The sequence below is a fragment of the Heteronotia binoei genome, chromosome 21 (assembly GCF_032191835.1).
Source record: "Heteronotia binoei isolate CCM8104 ecotype False Entrance Well chromosome 21, APGP_CSIRO_Hbin_v1, whole genome shotgun sequence".
In the NCBI taxonomy this organism is placed as follows: Eukaryota; Metazoa; Chordata; class Lepidosauria; order Squamata; family Gekkonidae; genus Heteronotia; species Heteronotia binoei.
In genome coordinates this window covers 82,681,620-82,697,200 of record NC_083243.1, presented here as the reverse complement: position 1 = coordinate 82,697,200, position 15,581 = coordinate 82,681,620, and positions in this window count along the sequence as shown.

Sequence of the window (15,581 nt, the reverse complement as noted above, 5' to 3'; positions counted from 1 at the left end):
GAAAAAAGTTTAAAGTTGCACCACCAAGTTCTGCTCATATCACTCTGGGAGTCTTCCTGAAGTTAAAATTGTTATCTCAGCAAGAAGCAAGATGAATTGTTGAGTAACTTTTGCCTCTTGATGTATGTGTGTGTGTGTGTGTGTGTGTGTGTGAGAGAGAGAGAGAGAGAGAGAATGCCAATGGCATGCTTTGCGAAGGTTGCGACTCAGAAAACTAAAAATAAACTCTTAGGGTTGGTGTGGAGGAGGGGTGGATGAAAGATGTCCACTCAGAGCTGATTCTTTCAGAAGGAACTAAGAAGAATAGGCAGAATTTGAAGTCGCTTTTTTTTTTTCATTTATGTCACACATAACTTATGGTGACCCTGTAGGGTTTTCAAGGCAAGAGACATCCAAAGATGGTTTGCCATTGCCTGCCTCTGCATAGCACTCCTGAACTTCCTTGGTGGTCTCCCATCCAAAAACTAACCAGGGCCAACCCTGTTTAGCTTCCAAGATCTGAAAAAAAAATCAGGCCACCTGGGCTATCCAGGGCAGGGTTTTTTTACCCTCGTGTTTGTTTGTTTTTTTAAACAGCTTAAATGTCCAGGTTGATTAAGAAGTTCTTTTAGTAGAGTAGCTAATTGGTTTAAAGGATTTGACATACATGTAATAATAATAATAATAATAAAATTTTATTTATAACCCACCCTCTTCACCAAGGCAGGCTCAGGGCGGCTTACAGGCATGGCAAAGCCATTGAACAATAAAACAGTTATACAATTCAATAAAATTACAATTTACTATTAAGTTTTTACATAATCTAAAAACAATCTAAAAACAGTCTAAAATATCTCTATTCGGTGTTATCTCAGTTATTAATATTTGTGATGGCGTGATGTTTATTTCAAGCTCTATCTTGAAAGGCTAGCCGGAAGAGGGCGGTTTTGCACGCCCTACAGAATTGACTAAGGTCCCGTAGGGCCCGCACCTCTTCCGGCAGCTGGTTCCACCATTGGGGTGCTTTTATAGAGAAGGCCTGTTCTCTAGTTATTTTTAGTTTGGCCTCCTTTGGCCCAGGTACTTCTAGGAGATTTTGTGAGCTAGATCGTAGTGCTCTCTGGGGAACATATGGAGAGAGGCGGTCCCTAAGGTAGACAGGTCCTCGGCCATATAGGGCTTTAAAGGTAATAACCAGCACCTTGTAATGAACTCGGTAAACAATTGGCAGCCAATGCAGCTCCCGCAGCCTAGCCTGCACATGTTCCCACCAGGGTAGGCCCAATAGCAGTCTGGCTGCTGCGTTCTGCACTAGCTGCAGTTTCTGGGTTCGGCACAGGGGTAGCCCCATGTAGAGGGCATTACAGTAGTCTAGCCTCGAGGTGACCGTTGCATGGATCACTGTTGCCAGGTCACTGCGCTCCAGGAAGGGAGCCAACTGCCTCACCCGCCTAAGATGAAAGAAGGCGGATTTGGCAGTGGCTGCCACCTGGGCCTCCATTGACAGGGAAGACTCCAGTAGCACTCCCAAGCTCATGACCCTGCGCACTGGTACCAGTGACGCGCTGTCAAAAGCAGGAAGGGAGATCCCTCCATCCGGAGCACCGCGTCCCAGGCACAGGACCTCTCGCTGGATTCAATTTCAGCCCACTCGACCTGACCCAATCTGCTACGGCCTGCAGCGCCCGGTCCAAATTTATAGGAACATCGACAGCCCGGCTGCCCATCAATAGATAGAGCTGGGTGTCATCAGCGTACTGGTGGCACCCCAGCCCATACCTCCGGGCAATCTGGGCAAGGGGGCGCATGTAGATGTTAAATAACATCGGGGAGAGAACTGCTCCCTGAGGCACCCCACAATTAAGTAGGTGCCTCCGGGACAGCTCCCCCCCAATTGCCACCCTTTGTCCCCGACCCTCCAGGAAAGAGGAAAGCCACTGCAAGGCTAACCCCTGAATCCCTGCGTCGGCGAGGCGGCGGGTCAGCAGCCGGTGGTCGACCATATCGAATGCAGCTGAAAGGTCTAACAACAGCAATACCGCCGCACCGCCTCGGTCCAGATGTCGCCGGAGATCATCCATGAGGGCGACCAGAACTGTTTCTGTCCCATGGCCCGGGCGGAAGCTGGACTGGAATGGATCAAGAGTGGAAGCGTCATCCAGGAAGCTCTGTAGTTGCAACGCCACAGCCCTCTCTATAACTTTGCCCAAAAAGGGCAGATTTGAGACTGGCCGGTAATGAGCCAATTCGGCCGGGTCTGATGTAGCTTTTTTCAAGAGGGTGTGGACCACTGCCTCCTTCAGAGGGGTTGGAAAATAACCCTCTGAAAGAGATCTATTTATGATGTCCCGTATAGGACATCTTAGCTCCTCCTGGCAAGCTTTAATTAGCCAGGAGGGGCACGGGTCCAGATCGCAAGTTGTTGGGCGTGCAGTAGAGAGGATCCTGTCAACCTCCTCTAGGTCGAGTGGGTCGAAATGGTCCAGAATCAAACCTGAATCAAACACGGAGCCTCGAGTTCACATACTGTATCTAATATGGCGGGGCAGTCGCGGCGGAGCGACTGGACTTTGTCTGCAAAAAAATTCGCAAATGCCTCACAGCCTATCTCTAATTCCTTAACATTTGGTTTGCCTTGTGGCAAAGTGGTAAGGTTCCGAATTATCCTAAACAATTGTGCCGGGCGCGAATTTGCAGACGCAATCTTAGCCGCAAAGTATGTTTTCTTTGCGGCCTTGACTGCCATCTCATAGGACCTCATAAACTCTCTATAAGATGTTCTAGCCCGCTTCGTCACGAGTACGTCGCCATTGCCTCTCTAGCCGTCTGAGGCCCTGTTTCAGCTGGCGTAGTTCCGGGGTATACCACGGCGCCAGCCTAGTTCGGGGTTGCAGAGGGTGTTGGGGTGCGATCGCATCAATGGCCCTGGAGAGCCGGCTATGCCAGGTCTCAACCAGGTCATTGAGTGAATCGCCAGAGGGCCAGGGATCCCGCAGAGCCATTTGGAACCGTTCCGGGTCCATCTGGTTCCGCGGGCGAGCCATAATGCGCTCGTCGCCTAGACAGGTTTGGTGTGGAGCATTCACACGAGCCCTAAGGACGAGGTGGTCCGACCATGGCACCGCTTCTGCGATTATATCATCCACCATAACCCCGGCCGCAAAGATCAGGTCTAACGTGTGTCCGGCCTGATGCGTGGGGGCTGTAACAAGTTGAGAGAGCCCTAGTGTCACCATGGATGACACTAGGTCCGTCGCCGAACTGGAGGCCGGGTCATCAGCATGGACGTTGAAGTCACCCAGGATCACCAGCTTTGTGTGCTCCAACGCTCAGCCTGTCACCGCCTCGAGCAGGGACGGTAAGGTGCCAGCTGGTGCGCTAGGCGAACGGCACACCAGCCAGATCGCCAACCCCTCTCCAACATCCCACGCCAGGCCGGCACATTCAATACCTTCGATCTTTGGGGCCGGGAGCGCCCTAAAGGAGTAAGCCTCTCGTATGAATAATGCCATTCCTCCCCCCTGCCCGCTAGTCCACGATTGGTGGAAGGCCAGTGTATCTCCCTCTCGAACCCAGGTCTCAGTCACGCAAGCCAGGTCCATGTCCTGCTCGAGTAAAAACTCTCGGAGGACAGAGGTCTTATTATTGATGGACCTGGCGTTGCATAACACCAATGACGGAGGTGGGTCATCCAATCTGGCCCTACTACCTGTCACCATCGGGATGGGACGCAGGCTGGAAGGTGGTCGAGCACTGACTGGTCTCAGCCCCCTTCCCCTATGTCATTGCCTGTTCCCACCACCGTATCTCCCCCTCCCCAGGAGCACTGGAATCCCTGAGCCAGTCATCTCCGCTGGTGAAGCCGTTGTCAATAGCCGCCGCCTTTAATGCCGACTAGCACTACCCCTAAATCACTCCCCAATCTACTCCACCCACTAGCTCCCAATTTCAATCAACCCGCTCAAGCCCAACCCAAATCTCCCTTGTACATTAATTGGTAGGACACATAAATTAAATCAAATGGCAATAATTGACTATAAATCCCTCCCTTATAAATCACTTTCAAATTAATTTGCCAAAAAAAATTTTCCATTCAGACCCAATCAGTACCAAAAACAGTCAACAAAGAGTTAATTGATTAAAATCCAGATTAAACTAACAGTATGAGCAGTTGGAGGTAGAGATTACAGGAAAGTGCTGTTGTGCTAATCAGTGCAGATTATTCCCAGCTGGGCTAAAGTGTGAAGTAAAGTGTTGAGCAGAGTAAAGTGCAGAGTAAAATGTAAAGTGCGGAGTGCAGGCATCGAAATAGTGCCGTATTAGATGGCATACAGAGAGTGGCAGTCACCCACTCAGGTGCAGAATGACACATGTCCAGTAGCCAAGGATCCAAGTCCAGTATCCCTTACGTAACCTGGCGGGCCCGGGAGGGGTAGAGGCCCCCCTCGTGTCCCCCTGTCACGCTATAGGGCTCCGCAGTTCTCTTGTGGAGTTGATCGAATCTCTGAGATCTCCACTCCTTGAATCCCTGCTCCGTCTACGCGCCCAACAACTCCCGGGCTCTCCTCTCCGCTAACGGCTTCCCTCTCCGCCGACGGCACTTCAATCACTGCCAGTTCCCCTCCGCAATGTTCCCCTCCAGCGGCCAGCCGCATCAGCAGCCCAGCCCCCCCCCGATAGTTGCATCCTCTGTGGGAGAGTCTGGCTCTGCTCTTCTCGGCAACAGCCGGCTCCACTCAACACCGCCCGACTTTGTTCATCTGCCGGTTGGTCAGTCGACTGCGCCCAGCCAAGGCGCCCAGCCGAGGCACCACCTTGTCACCCCAACCTCCTCGTCCGCGCTGCCTAGGCCTCCTCGTCCTCGCCCAGCCAAGCCGCCCAGCCAAGCCGCCGCCTCGGCCTCCCCATCCGGTCGGCCGCGCCCAGCCTCGCCGCCTCGGCTCCTTCGTCTGTGACGGGCCCCGCCCTGCAAGCCGGCAACCAAACTCTGCAGCGTCTCCGCAGCGTCTCAAGGGGTCCCCGACGGCGCCCCCTTAGCCTCCGAAGTAGGATGGGATGCTGTTTCCAAGGTTTGCACTTAAGTTTGATGTTTTCAGGCAGCATGCAAGCAGAGAAGCTTGGGTTTCGAGGAGCTCTAACATCGAGTTCCTACCTCGTCGCCATCTTGATCAGGCAGAACTATGCAGTGTACCCTGTAAAATGTCCTTGATAAGCTCTTTCGGCTCACTTCCTTCGTCCACAACAATCAACTGGGCTCTTCCATTCCGTTCATTGTCTCGAATGCCTATAGCCACCTGAGTAGCTTTCAGGCGCTCATATTTATTGCATGTAGAGCCACACCACTGGTAGATCTCCTACACTGTAGCAAGTTCCTCAGAGCATAGCATGTACTGAGTTCTTAATGATAACAAGAAGTCAAAGGAGTCCTTAACACCTACTCAACCTCCCCCACTTTCCATCAAAGACTGAAAACTGAAAACTGTAAAAGTCATAGACATTTTAAAATGTTTAGAGACTCATGTATATGCATTTTAGCAAAACGGAAATATTATGTCGAGCGGCAGCCAACAATTAGATAACTCTCTCTCTCTCCCTCAAACTAATAATTTATTGCTTGTGACTGACTACCAGGGCCTTTTTTGGTAGAAAAAGCCCAGCAGGAACTCATTTGCATTTGAGGTCATACCCCCTGATGTCACCAATGTTTCATATAGGGCTTTTTTGTAGAAAAAGCCCAGCAGGAAATCATTTGCATATTAGGCCACACCCCCTGATGCCAAGCTAGCTGGAACTGTGTTCCTGTGTGTTCCTGCTCAAAAAAAGCCCTGCTGACCACTTGACTGTTCAAATGAGCAATGGTGCTGCTGGGAACAGCAGCCACCAATCAAAGGAGACCACAGTTAGATGATGGCACTGCTCTTCCTATTAGTAGTAACTGCTCAGTTCCTGAACAGATGATTGGGAACCTATGGCAGCTACAAGCAGTTGCATTATTTTCTTACCTGCTATCTGTATTTGTGTCATGGCTATGCCAGGGACCCATTGGACAATATCTATTAAGGGCTGCTACAACCTGGAACTGACCCTGTGAACCACCTATGACAGAAGTGGGTTTGGACATGTGGAGTGGTTGAATGAGTTCCAACACTTTTAATTTTCAGGCTGGAAAACTGAGAGCCAGTTTGGTGTAGTGGTTAAGTGCACAGACTCTTATCTGGGAGAACCAGGTTTGATTCCCCACTCCTCCACTTGCAGTTGCCGGAATGGCCTTGGGTCAACCATAGCTTTCATAGGAGTTGTCCTTGAAAGGACAGCTGCTGTAAGAGCTCTCTCAGCCCCACCTACCTCACAGGATGTCTGTTGTGGGGCAGGAAGGTAAAGGAGATTGGGACCACTCTGAGACTCTGAGATTCAGAGTATAGGGTGGGATATAAACCCAATATCTTATTTTTCTTAAAACAAATAAGATGAATTTTAACAGGGATAAATGTAAAGTTCTGCATTTAGGTAGGAAAAATCCAATGCATTATTATAGGATGGGGGAGACTTGTCTAGGCGGTAGTCTGTGTGAAAAGGATCTAGGGGTCTTAGTGGACCATACACTGAACATGAGTCAACAGTGTGATACAGTGGCTAAAAAGACAAATACAATTTTGGACTGTATCAACAGAAGTATAATGTCCAGATCATGGGAGTGATGGTATTGCTTTACTCTGCTCTGGTAAGACTTCACCTGGAATATTGTGTTCAGTTGTGGGCACATTTTAAGGAGGATATGGATAAGCTGGAATGGGTTAGAGGAGGGCGACAAAGATGGTGAGGGGTCTGGAGACCATCCTGTGAAGAAAGGTTGAAGGAGCTGGGCATGTTTAGCCTGGAGAGGAGGCAACTGAGAGGTGATATGATCACCATCTTCAAATACTTGAAGGGCTGTCATATAGAAGATGCTGCAGAATTGTTTTCTGTTGCCCCAGAAGTTCAGACCAGAACCAATGGGTTGAAATTAAATTTAAAAAGTTTCTGGCTCAACATTAGGAAGAACTTCCTGACAGAGCGGTTTCTCAGTGGAACAGGTTTCTTTGGGAGGTGGTGGGCTCTCCTTCCTTGGAGGTTTTTAAACAGAGGCTAGATGGCCATCTGGCAGCAATGCTGATCCTGTGAACTTAGGGGAGGTATTTGTGAATTTCCTGCATTGTGCAGTGGGTCAGACTAGATAACCCTGGAGATCCCGTCCAACACTATGATTCTATGAATGGAATGGGAGGATTGGGGAGGGAACAGGGATTTTGGCAATGAGTCAAAATGACTTCTTGCTGGAACCTGAAGTGATGTTGGCAATACTGTAGGAATCTTCCTGATCTCAATGCTTTTTACGATAGAGATTGGATGAAATCCTACAGTGTTGCTTATGTAACTTCTGAGTTTCATTTGGAAGTAACATCAGTATGCTATTGACATCCTTTCACCCATACTGTCCCCCTCCAAGTCTCTTGGGAGATCTAGGCATGTCCCTGGCAATCCTAAACCACACAAGCTAGAAGAGGAAACAGGAAGACATATGAACATATGAAGCTGCCTTCTATTGAATCAGACCCTGGGTCCATCAAAGTCAGTATTGTCTACTCAGACTGGCAGAGGCTCTCCAGGGTCTCAAGCTGAGGTTTTTCATGCCTATTTGCGACCCTTTTTTAGTTGGAGAGGCCGGGGATTGAACCTGGGACCTTCTGCTTCCCAAGCAGATGCTCTACCACTGAGCCACGGTCCCTCCCCTACTTCCCAGGTTTGCAGACACTTCCCAGGTTTGCAGAGAAATCTGAATCTTTTTTTAAAAAATGTGTGTGTGTGTGTTAAATCCCCTCAAAAGTAACATAGCATTCTCTGTACTTGCCGTCATTTGTTAGAGGAGACTGGGAGCTTTCCTAGTTAAGGTACACTTAAGATTCCAAGAACCTATCAAGGAAAAGAATCTGGATGACTGCATCTGTTCTCTTAAAATCTTTTCAAAGCAGTTGTCTAAGGGCAGGCTGTTTCAGGAAGTGTGAGTGAATAGTTTATTGTACATGGCCACTGGCCGTTAAAATATAAAAGCACATTATAAAAACACAATATAGAATTTACATTCAAATACCAAGCTTAAAAACCAAGTCTTCAGGTTAAAACTGTATGGCGCTTCTAAAATTTCAAACATACGTTTAAAATAGTTAAATGATATTAACTATGCTGAACTATAGAGCTCAGTGTGAGGCATCACTAGGAGCCACCTTGGATCTAACTTTTCTAGCTGCAAGTGTGAAGAGTGCTACCCTACATGTGTCAGACACTGGAAAGCTTTACTGTTAGGATATAAGGCTGTGTTCAAATTGTACTGAGATGATTAGGGTTTGTAGAATCTTTCGGGCTCAAGTGCCGTGTTCTACTGGAGAAAGTTTTCCTTCCAGACGTTTCGTTCTCAGCCACTGAGGATGTTCTCCGCAGCTGAGAACGAAACGTCTGGAAGGAAAACTTTCTCCAGTAGAACACGGCACTTGAGCCCGAAAGATTCTACAAACCCTAATGATGTTACCAGCCGTGAAAACCTGAAATCTTTGATGTACTGAGATGCTTGACCTAAGTGACTCCATTTTCTAACATTTGCTACTAACCCCAAATAGAAGTCTTGCATATCAAAGTAGAAATGAAACTGTTACTAATCCCGCTGTGAATTCCTGTCCTTGGTACTAACAAAGACAACAACCCTTTGAAGATAAAATGCCTCAGGGGCAGCTAGCAGAGCTGTTCCTGTGAGAAAGGGAACCACAATAAGATAAGGGGAAGAGACGTGTGAAATGTATCACTGTGGTGTGGGAATGTAGTTTTGTTTAGAAAGCCTTTGATGTACTCTTAGTTAAAATAATTGTCAGCCACCAGCGTGCCTGCAGCAGACGTGGACTACTGCACCCTTCTTAAATCTTCGTTCGCGAAGACAAGCCGAGAGAGTTAAAATATTTATGCTCCAAGGAGAGAGCATCAGTTCCAATGTATCCATGCTCAGAACCTCTGGATTATCAAATAAAGTCTTAACATTGTAACCAATGGAAGTCTGCTTACTTTGAAGTTCCACTGTCTGACAACATGAGACCAAAGGATTAATATCTGACAGTAGGAAAGCCAGCTTTTCATTGTCAGGAAAGTTATGTATTTGGCTTAAAATTCCAGGTAGAAATCTGCTTCTTAGGTCTGAATATAAAGGGCAAACCATTATGTAGTGGTAGAGATCTTCCACTGCAGTTCCACATATACATACACATTGTTCCTGTGGTTTCTTGGTGTATCTTCCAAGCAGCAGTTCTGTGGGCATGGTCTGAAAACAGAGTGCAGTAAATGCTGTTCTTAGGCTATAAACTGCAATATCTGTCCAGAGGATCTTAAATGGTTTTTTTTTATCCTGTGATACCATGGTGCAGATTTTGACTGGGTTATCAGTGTGTTGTCTAGTAATGCATTTTCATTATATATCCATTGACTCAAATCCCAGATGTTCAGAGAGGATCTAAGCAAATCGTCAGGCACAGTGTATCGTGAGAAGGTGTTGTTATAAAATTCAGCACAAGTTTTGTCATTACTTAATAAAACAGAGTAGCTTATTTTACAATGAGTTTCTTTTGGAATCTGACCTGTAGAAGGAGGAAAATGGCGCCGAGGCTGGAGAACTGATTACCAGCACTTCGCAAGTTATTATTTCTTTGTTGCTTCCTTTTTCTCTACCTCTTTCACACCTCTGCTTGATACTGCTGACTATATTAGGAGTTGGGGAGAAATTTTATCACTCGGGCTGATGGTTTTGAGTTTTGGAACTTTAATCTTGCTCTTACGGACTCTTCCCAACTTGTTAAGTTTTATTGCTGAGGTAAGCCTGGAATGTAGAAAACACACTGAAAATAGTACTCCATGCCAGCTAAAAAACATTTGAATTGACCCTAAAGAGCATCCAAATAGACTCTACATTTCCTGGCTTCTTAGCTTTTAGTCTGAACTGCAATAGGTTGTTGTTTACAACAATATAAAATACAACCTGAGTGGCTGCTCTAATTAAAGAAACAAGACCCTACAGCCAACTTATAAGGGAGAATGGGCTCACTAAAAAGGAATAAAAGAGCTCGGGACCCAGAAGACAATATTATTCCTCCAGCAAGCAAACAGAAAAAGATAAAGGACTATTTTGCAACTAAGGAAATTAAGGGAACCAAAGAAACAACAGTCTGCATCCTCACTTCAAATGGATATGCTCCTCTAGTTCAAGCCATCAACTCAGAGGACTCCACCACTTTGGAGATTCAAACTTTACAACAAACAACCATGAGAACAGAAACATCAGATCTATGTATGTTAACTCTGGAGACAGTGAAAATTATATTCAAAACATTATGGGAGATAAAAAAATAGTCTCGGACAGATTACTAAAATGACTGCCAGTTTATCAAACCCAGTGATTTCCCCTGGTGCCTCAGAAGGCAGAACTAACGTTCCACCCAAAAAGATGACACCATAGGACAGAAGCTAAACTGTAGGATGAGACCTTATAACCTGACTTTACAAACTCATAAGGTCTGTATTACAGTGAGACGTTATAAGGGCAGAATGCCCAACTGGAAGTCTACAAAACAGGCTGTTTGTCACCTGAGATCTCTTTTTCTGGAGTACAATGCTGCAGAAGACTTAACTTCATTAGAAATATTACCCAGTGCAAACCAAATACAGAGATTATTGTTGAACTTTAAGAGTCCCAAAATGCCTTCAATGATCTTGAAACACAGGGGCTTCTTGACATCTAAAAGAATCTTTCCAACTAGGGTTTTTGCTAACACTACTATTACATCTTTGTTCCCCAAAGAACGGCATACAAGAACTACAGTGGTCAACAAAAAGGCTTATGATAATAAGTTTTTACTCACAAGTATAGAAATGCAGCCTAAAAGAAATCCAATTGAAATATACAAGGACACAAATAGTGATAGAGGCTGCTCCTATCTGGAGAACTCAATAGAAGAGGGCTTAATTAATTCCTTCCCAAAGATGCCCTCGGAGGAGCAAATAGACATTATATCAAGACTGGATTGGCTAAAAAGTGAACTTCTGAAAGCCAAGGAAAACGAGACACCCCAAAGACTTCCTCATCCCGTAGTAACTACTCATGAGGCAACAATTTCAAATGTTGCAGTTGAAACCCTTCCAACCAGAAAATCAGAGGGAAGCTATGGACAGTTTGTTGGTGAGAATGCAGAACCTGAACAACTTCCAGCACAAGACGAGCAGTGTACGAATGGATGTGTCTACCATGACCTGAAAGACGACCTAGAAAAAATTACTGAAGAAAAGTGGCAACTAAGGATCTTGTCATGGAATCTGGGAGGGGTGGCACAACAAACTTTTTGACTCTGAATTTCTTACAGCCCTAACAAACTTTGATATTGTTTTTTTTTTACAGGAAACCTGGATTAAGGACCCTACCTCCCTAACCCTTCAAGGTTATAGAGCATATGCTGCACCAGCACTCAAGCTATGCTCTAAAGGGAGGGGCAGTGGAGGGCTGGCTATATTAGTTAATGTCGATCTAAGGGTGGAAATTCAAACTTTAAGCTCACCAAGTCCTGACTACATTCAAGTCTTACTAATTAAGGCTCTACCTATAAAACTTGTCCTGTGCATTAATGTATATCTCTCACCTAAGTGATCCAAAGTCCATTATGAATGTAAGCTATGGGAACAATTATCCAAAACACTAGAAGACCTGGTGTATCAGTATCCCCATGCTAACATGATCCTAGGAGGGATTTTAATGCCAGGATCGGGCCAGGAAACCACAAGGCTGTTCCAGTAGCACTGTTCTTTAATTCCTCATTCAATCTTGGTGGGGAGTGGGGCAAGTACCCAGAATTAATCAGGAAGGTCTGGCTCCTAGGTTCCCTTTGGGCTCACTGTAGTACTACTACTCATACAAAGAGAGTGATTTTGAGCGATCCTTCCCCCTCAACCCTCTATTTTGACTCCCATGAGGATTCTGGAGGTCCACTGACCCATGGGGTCAGTTTTGAGGGGGCTACAAATGATTATAACATGAGGGAGAAGGCAGCAAGATGCAATGACTGTTGTTACCCACCCTGAGCCCATTTGTGGGGAGGGTGGATTATAAAATAATAAATGAATAATAAAAAGTAATAAATGCAGCTCCACTTCTACTACATAGGATTTATACTAAATATTTTACACCAGGAGTAGTCAACGATAGCGCTCCATATGTTTTTTGCCTACAACTCCCATCAGCCTCAGCCAGCATGGCCAATGGCTGGGGCTGATGGGAGTTGTAGGCAAAAAACTTCTGGAGAGCTACCATTGGCCACCCCTGTACTATTTGGCTTTCTAGTGCTTTATTTTCAGCATTTTTGTGTATGTACTGGAACTGATGAAACATGAACACAATAGCACTAATGGATACAATTTCTCCCTCCTCTTTCCCCCAGTACATCAAGACCTTTTAAAAAAAAACCCTATGGACTCACAGGAACAAAATGGCATGCCACAAGTACATTACAGTTAGGAGGGGGAACCAGGGAAGATCGTTCAAATTTCTGACAGTAGTGCTTCCATCGGTACAAGATGATACACTGTACGTGAGCAAGCCTGGGACAATATTGCCCAGTTTTTCTTCCTTACTGTAGGCCCCAGGTCATGTGACCTTTTGTCTATATGAGTCCCACCATCTGCCCAATCAGCCTTCTGGATGCCTCAGATGACTCCTGGGGGAATGGAAACATGGGGAAGATTGGCATCCATAATTGCTTTCTAACTTCATATTGTACAATATTTGTATTTCACACTCAGATTCAATTTTATATTGATGCAGAAATTTATGTTATCAGACATACAAGAGCTCTGTTCAGGTAGCAATGGAAACAAATGCTGAAAGACAAGTCAGCTTCATGAGCTTATTGCTATGTGAGCATTCAGGATATTTAGGCCATTGGTGGCTGGATTGTAACACCATCAAACACAGAATTCCACAGCCCATCGATGATTTCTGGCTACTTTCCTCTTCTGTTTGATTTCTGTACCAAAATTCCAAAATATTTGGAGCTTATTATTAGCAATTTGTACTCTCAATAACTGGCCTCACATTGAAAGAATCCTCTGTGGCCGCATGGCTCTAAATCTATTAATAGACCAACCAACTGGAGCTGCTATGAAATCTGTCAACATTTTTTCCATGTGATATTTTGACACTGTTTCATTCACACCCTATGAATGTGATGGTACGAATGATAGCCCAGTGCAAATATTGTAACATAGCATGGGCAGTTGTTGAGGTGTACTGCTCAGAGTCCAAGGATGCAATCCAATATACCAGGGGTGGCCCAGCATGGTCAATGGCTGGGGCTGATGGGAGTTGTAGGCAAAAAAAATCTGGAGAGCTACCGTTGGCCACCCCTGCAGTATACATATTTATTGAGAAATCCTATTGAACTCCACGGTGCTTTCTTCTAAATAAGCATGTACAAGCTCAGTCAGTGCAAGCTACAAAACAGGCAAGTCCAACCTTCATTGGTGTAACAATGTGCACCCTCTGAAGTTACACAGAACTCTTCATGTGACAAGAAACATCTGCAATCTTATAAGAGTAAAAAAGTTGAACCTATTAAAAATACCAATTTCTTATCAGGATACTGTACCATATATAACAGGGGTGTCAAATGTCCAACCACCCAGGGCTTTAATCAGGCCTGCAGGGCTCTTTTCTCCCCCTCTCTCCTCCTGTCCTCACCCTTTGAAGCTCCAAGCCTGCCAAAGTTTCTAGCTTCTTACTTGTCTTTGCAGGCTGAATCAGGAAGCAATTCTGGGCTTGCAAAGCTGCAAAGAAAATGCAAAATGGACTTTCCATTAAGGTCTTTGTGCCCAGATAGACTACAGGCTATCTGGGCACAGCGATCTTAATAGGAAATCCATTCCATATTTTCCTTGCAGCTTTGTTTGTGCAGCAAAGTATTTTAATAGAGTGGAACTCAGTTTCACTTTTAAGTGTTTATATAACCAGTTAGAATCTGTTCCTTGCTGGAGTTGATGCTTTGAGCCAGCATGTCTCTGCTGAATGGACTTTAGCACTGGTGCCTAGTGAGTACTCTAAACTGGAAACCCACAGCCAAAGGGGGATATTACAGTGAAGAGCTGTTGCCAGTCCAAGTGGACCTGGGTCAGGGGGAGAAGCTTGCAATGCTCAGCCATTCCATGTTTTCCGAAGCCCAGAGCATTTTAGATTTTTTGTTTATATTTTTAGTTTCAGCAGTGATCATTGTGCTTTTTCTTGATGTTTTATTTTTAAAATTGCATTGCCAAATCCCACTATTCCCCCACATTTCCATTTTAAACAAACTTTGTAAAGAGTTTTAAGCATGTTTGTATTTTAAGTAAAAACCAATATTTTTAATTGTGTTTGTCTGTATCCTTTATAAAGTTTATATCTCCACTACTTGGCATTACATTTTATGATATGCATGGCCTGGTCCCCAAAAGTCCCATTCATGTCAGATCCAACTCGCCTAACGAATGAGTTTGACACCCCTGATAGGCTAGGCTGTGTGACCCTATGGCTGAGTTTCGTAGCAGAGATTTATACAACTAGAACCAAAGTCAAATCCCTTTCCTTACAAGTTTAAGAAAATTAGGCATCTATACTGAGCAGTTATGCAAAACTGTTAACTTTAACGTTACAATTACAGTTGAGTATTACAGTGTTATGGTGGATTCTTTAGCTCCTTCTTGCTAAAAATGTGCATAGTTTGCTAAACAAATGGGCCTGCAGGGGCATTATCTTCTCCCATAATCAGAACACAAGAACTGTCTTGGATCAGATGAAGGAGTCCAGCATTTTAACAGTGGCCAACCAGTCAGATATATCTGGAGGTTCACAAGAAATATATGAGCATAGTAATTTAGTTGTGTGGTATTCAGATGTTCCGGTCTGACATCACAACTAATTAAATGGCTAATAGTTTCTAGACAGATTCCTGAGCCCAGTATTAAGCAACAGTATTTTGATATTTTTCCAATGATTTCTTGGGCTCCGTTTAGTGACTGAATCTTAGAAGTCACTATCAATCCATTTCCAAACTGTCCAAAACTTGAACTAAAATGTGGTTTGAAAACAAATCCCGTTTCCATGCTACGTGACATACACATGAGAAAAGCAGGATATACTATCCTCAAAATAGTTCCATAGCAAGGAATAAGTGGGAGAGACACTTAACATTCCTTGGCCAGTAGGTTTGAATGGATCAATTACACTAAACATTTTAAAATGCAGTGGTAGCAGTTTGCTTCAACTTGGAGTAGGTTCTGTGAGGCATGTACTCTACAGAGAGCGAGGTGAAAAAACACCAGCTGATAAAACTAAATGCTCTGAAAGCACCGGGAGAAAATGTCTTTCAGAGCTGTCACTGCACGTGGAAGCACTTAAATGTTTGTCTTTCTATATTTCAGACTGCAATACATTCATTCCTAGGCAGAAAAAAAATTCTTCCATGCTCAAGCCCTGAAGGCAGAAAGCAAAGACTGAGCTCTGAGCAGGGGAAGCA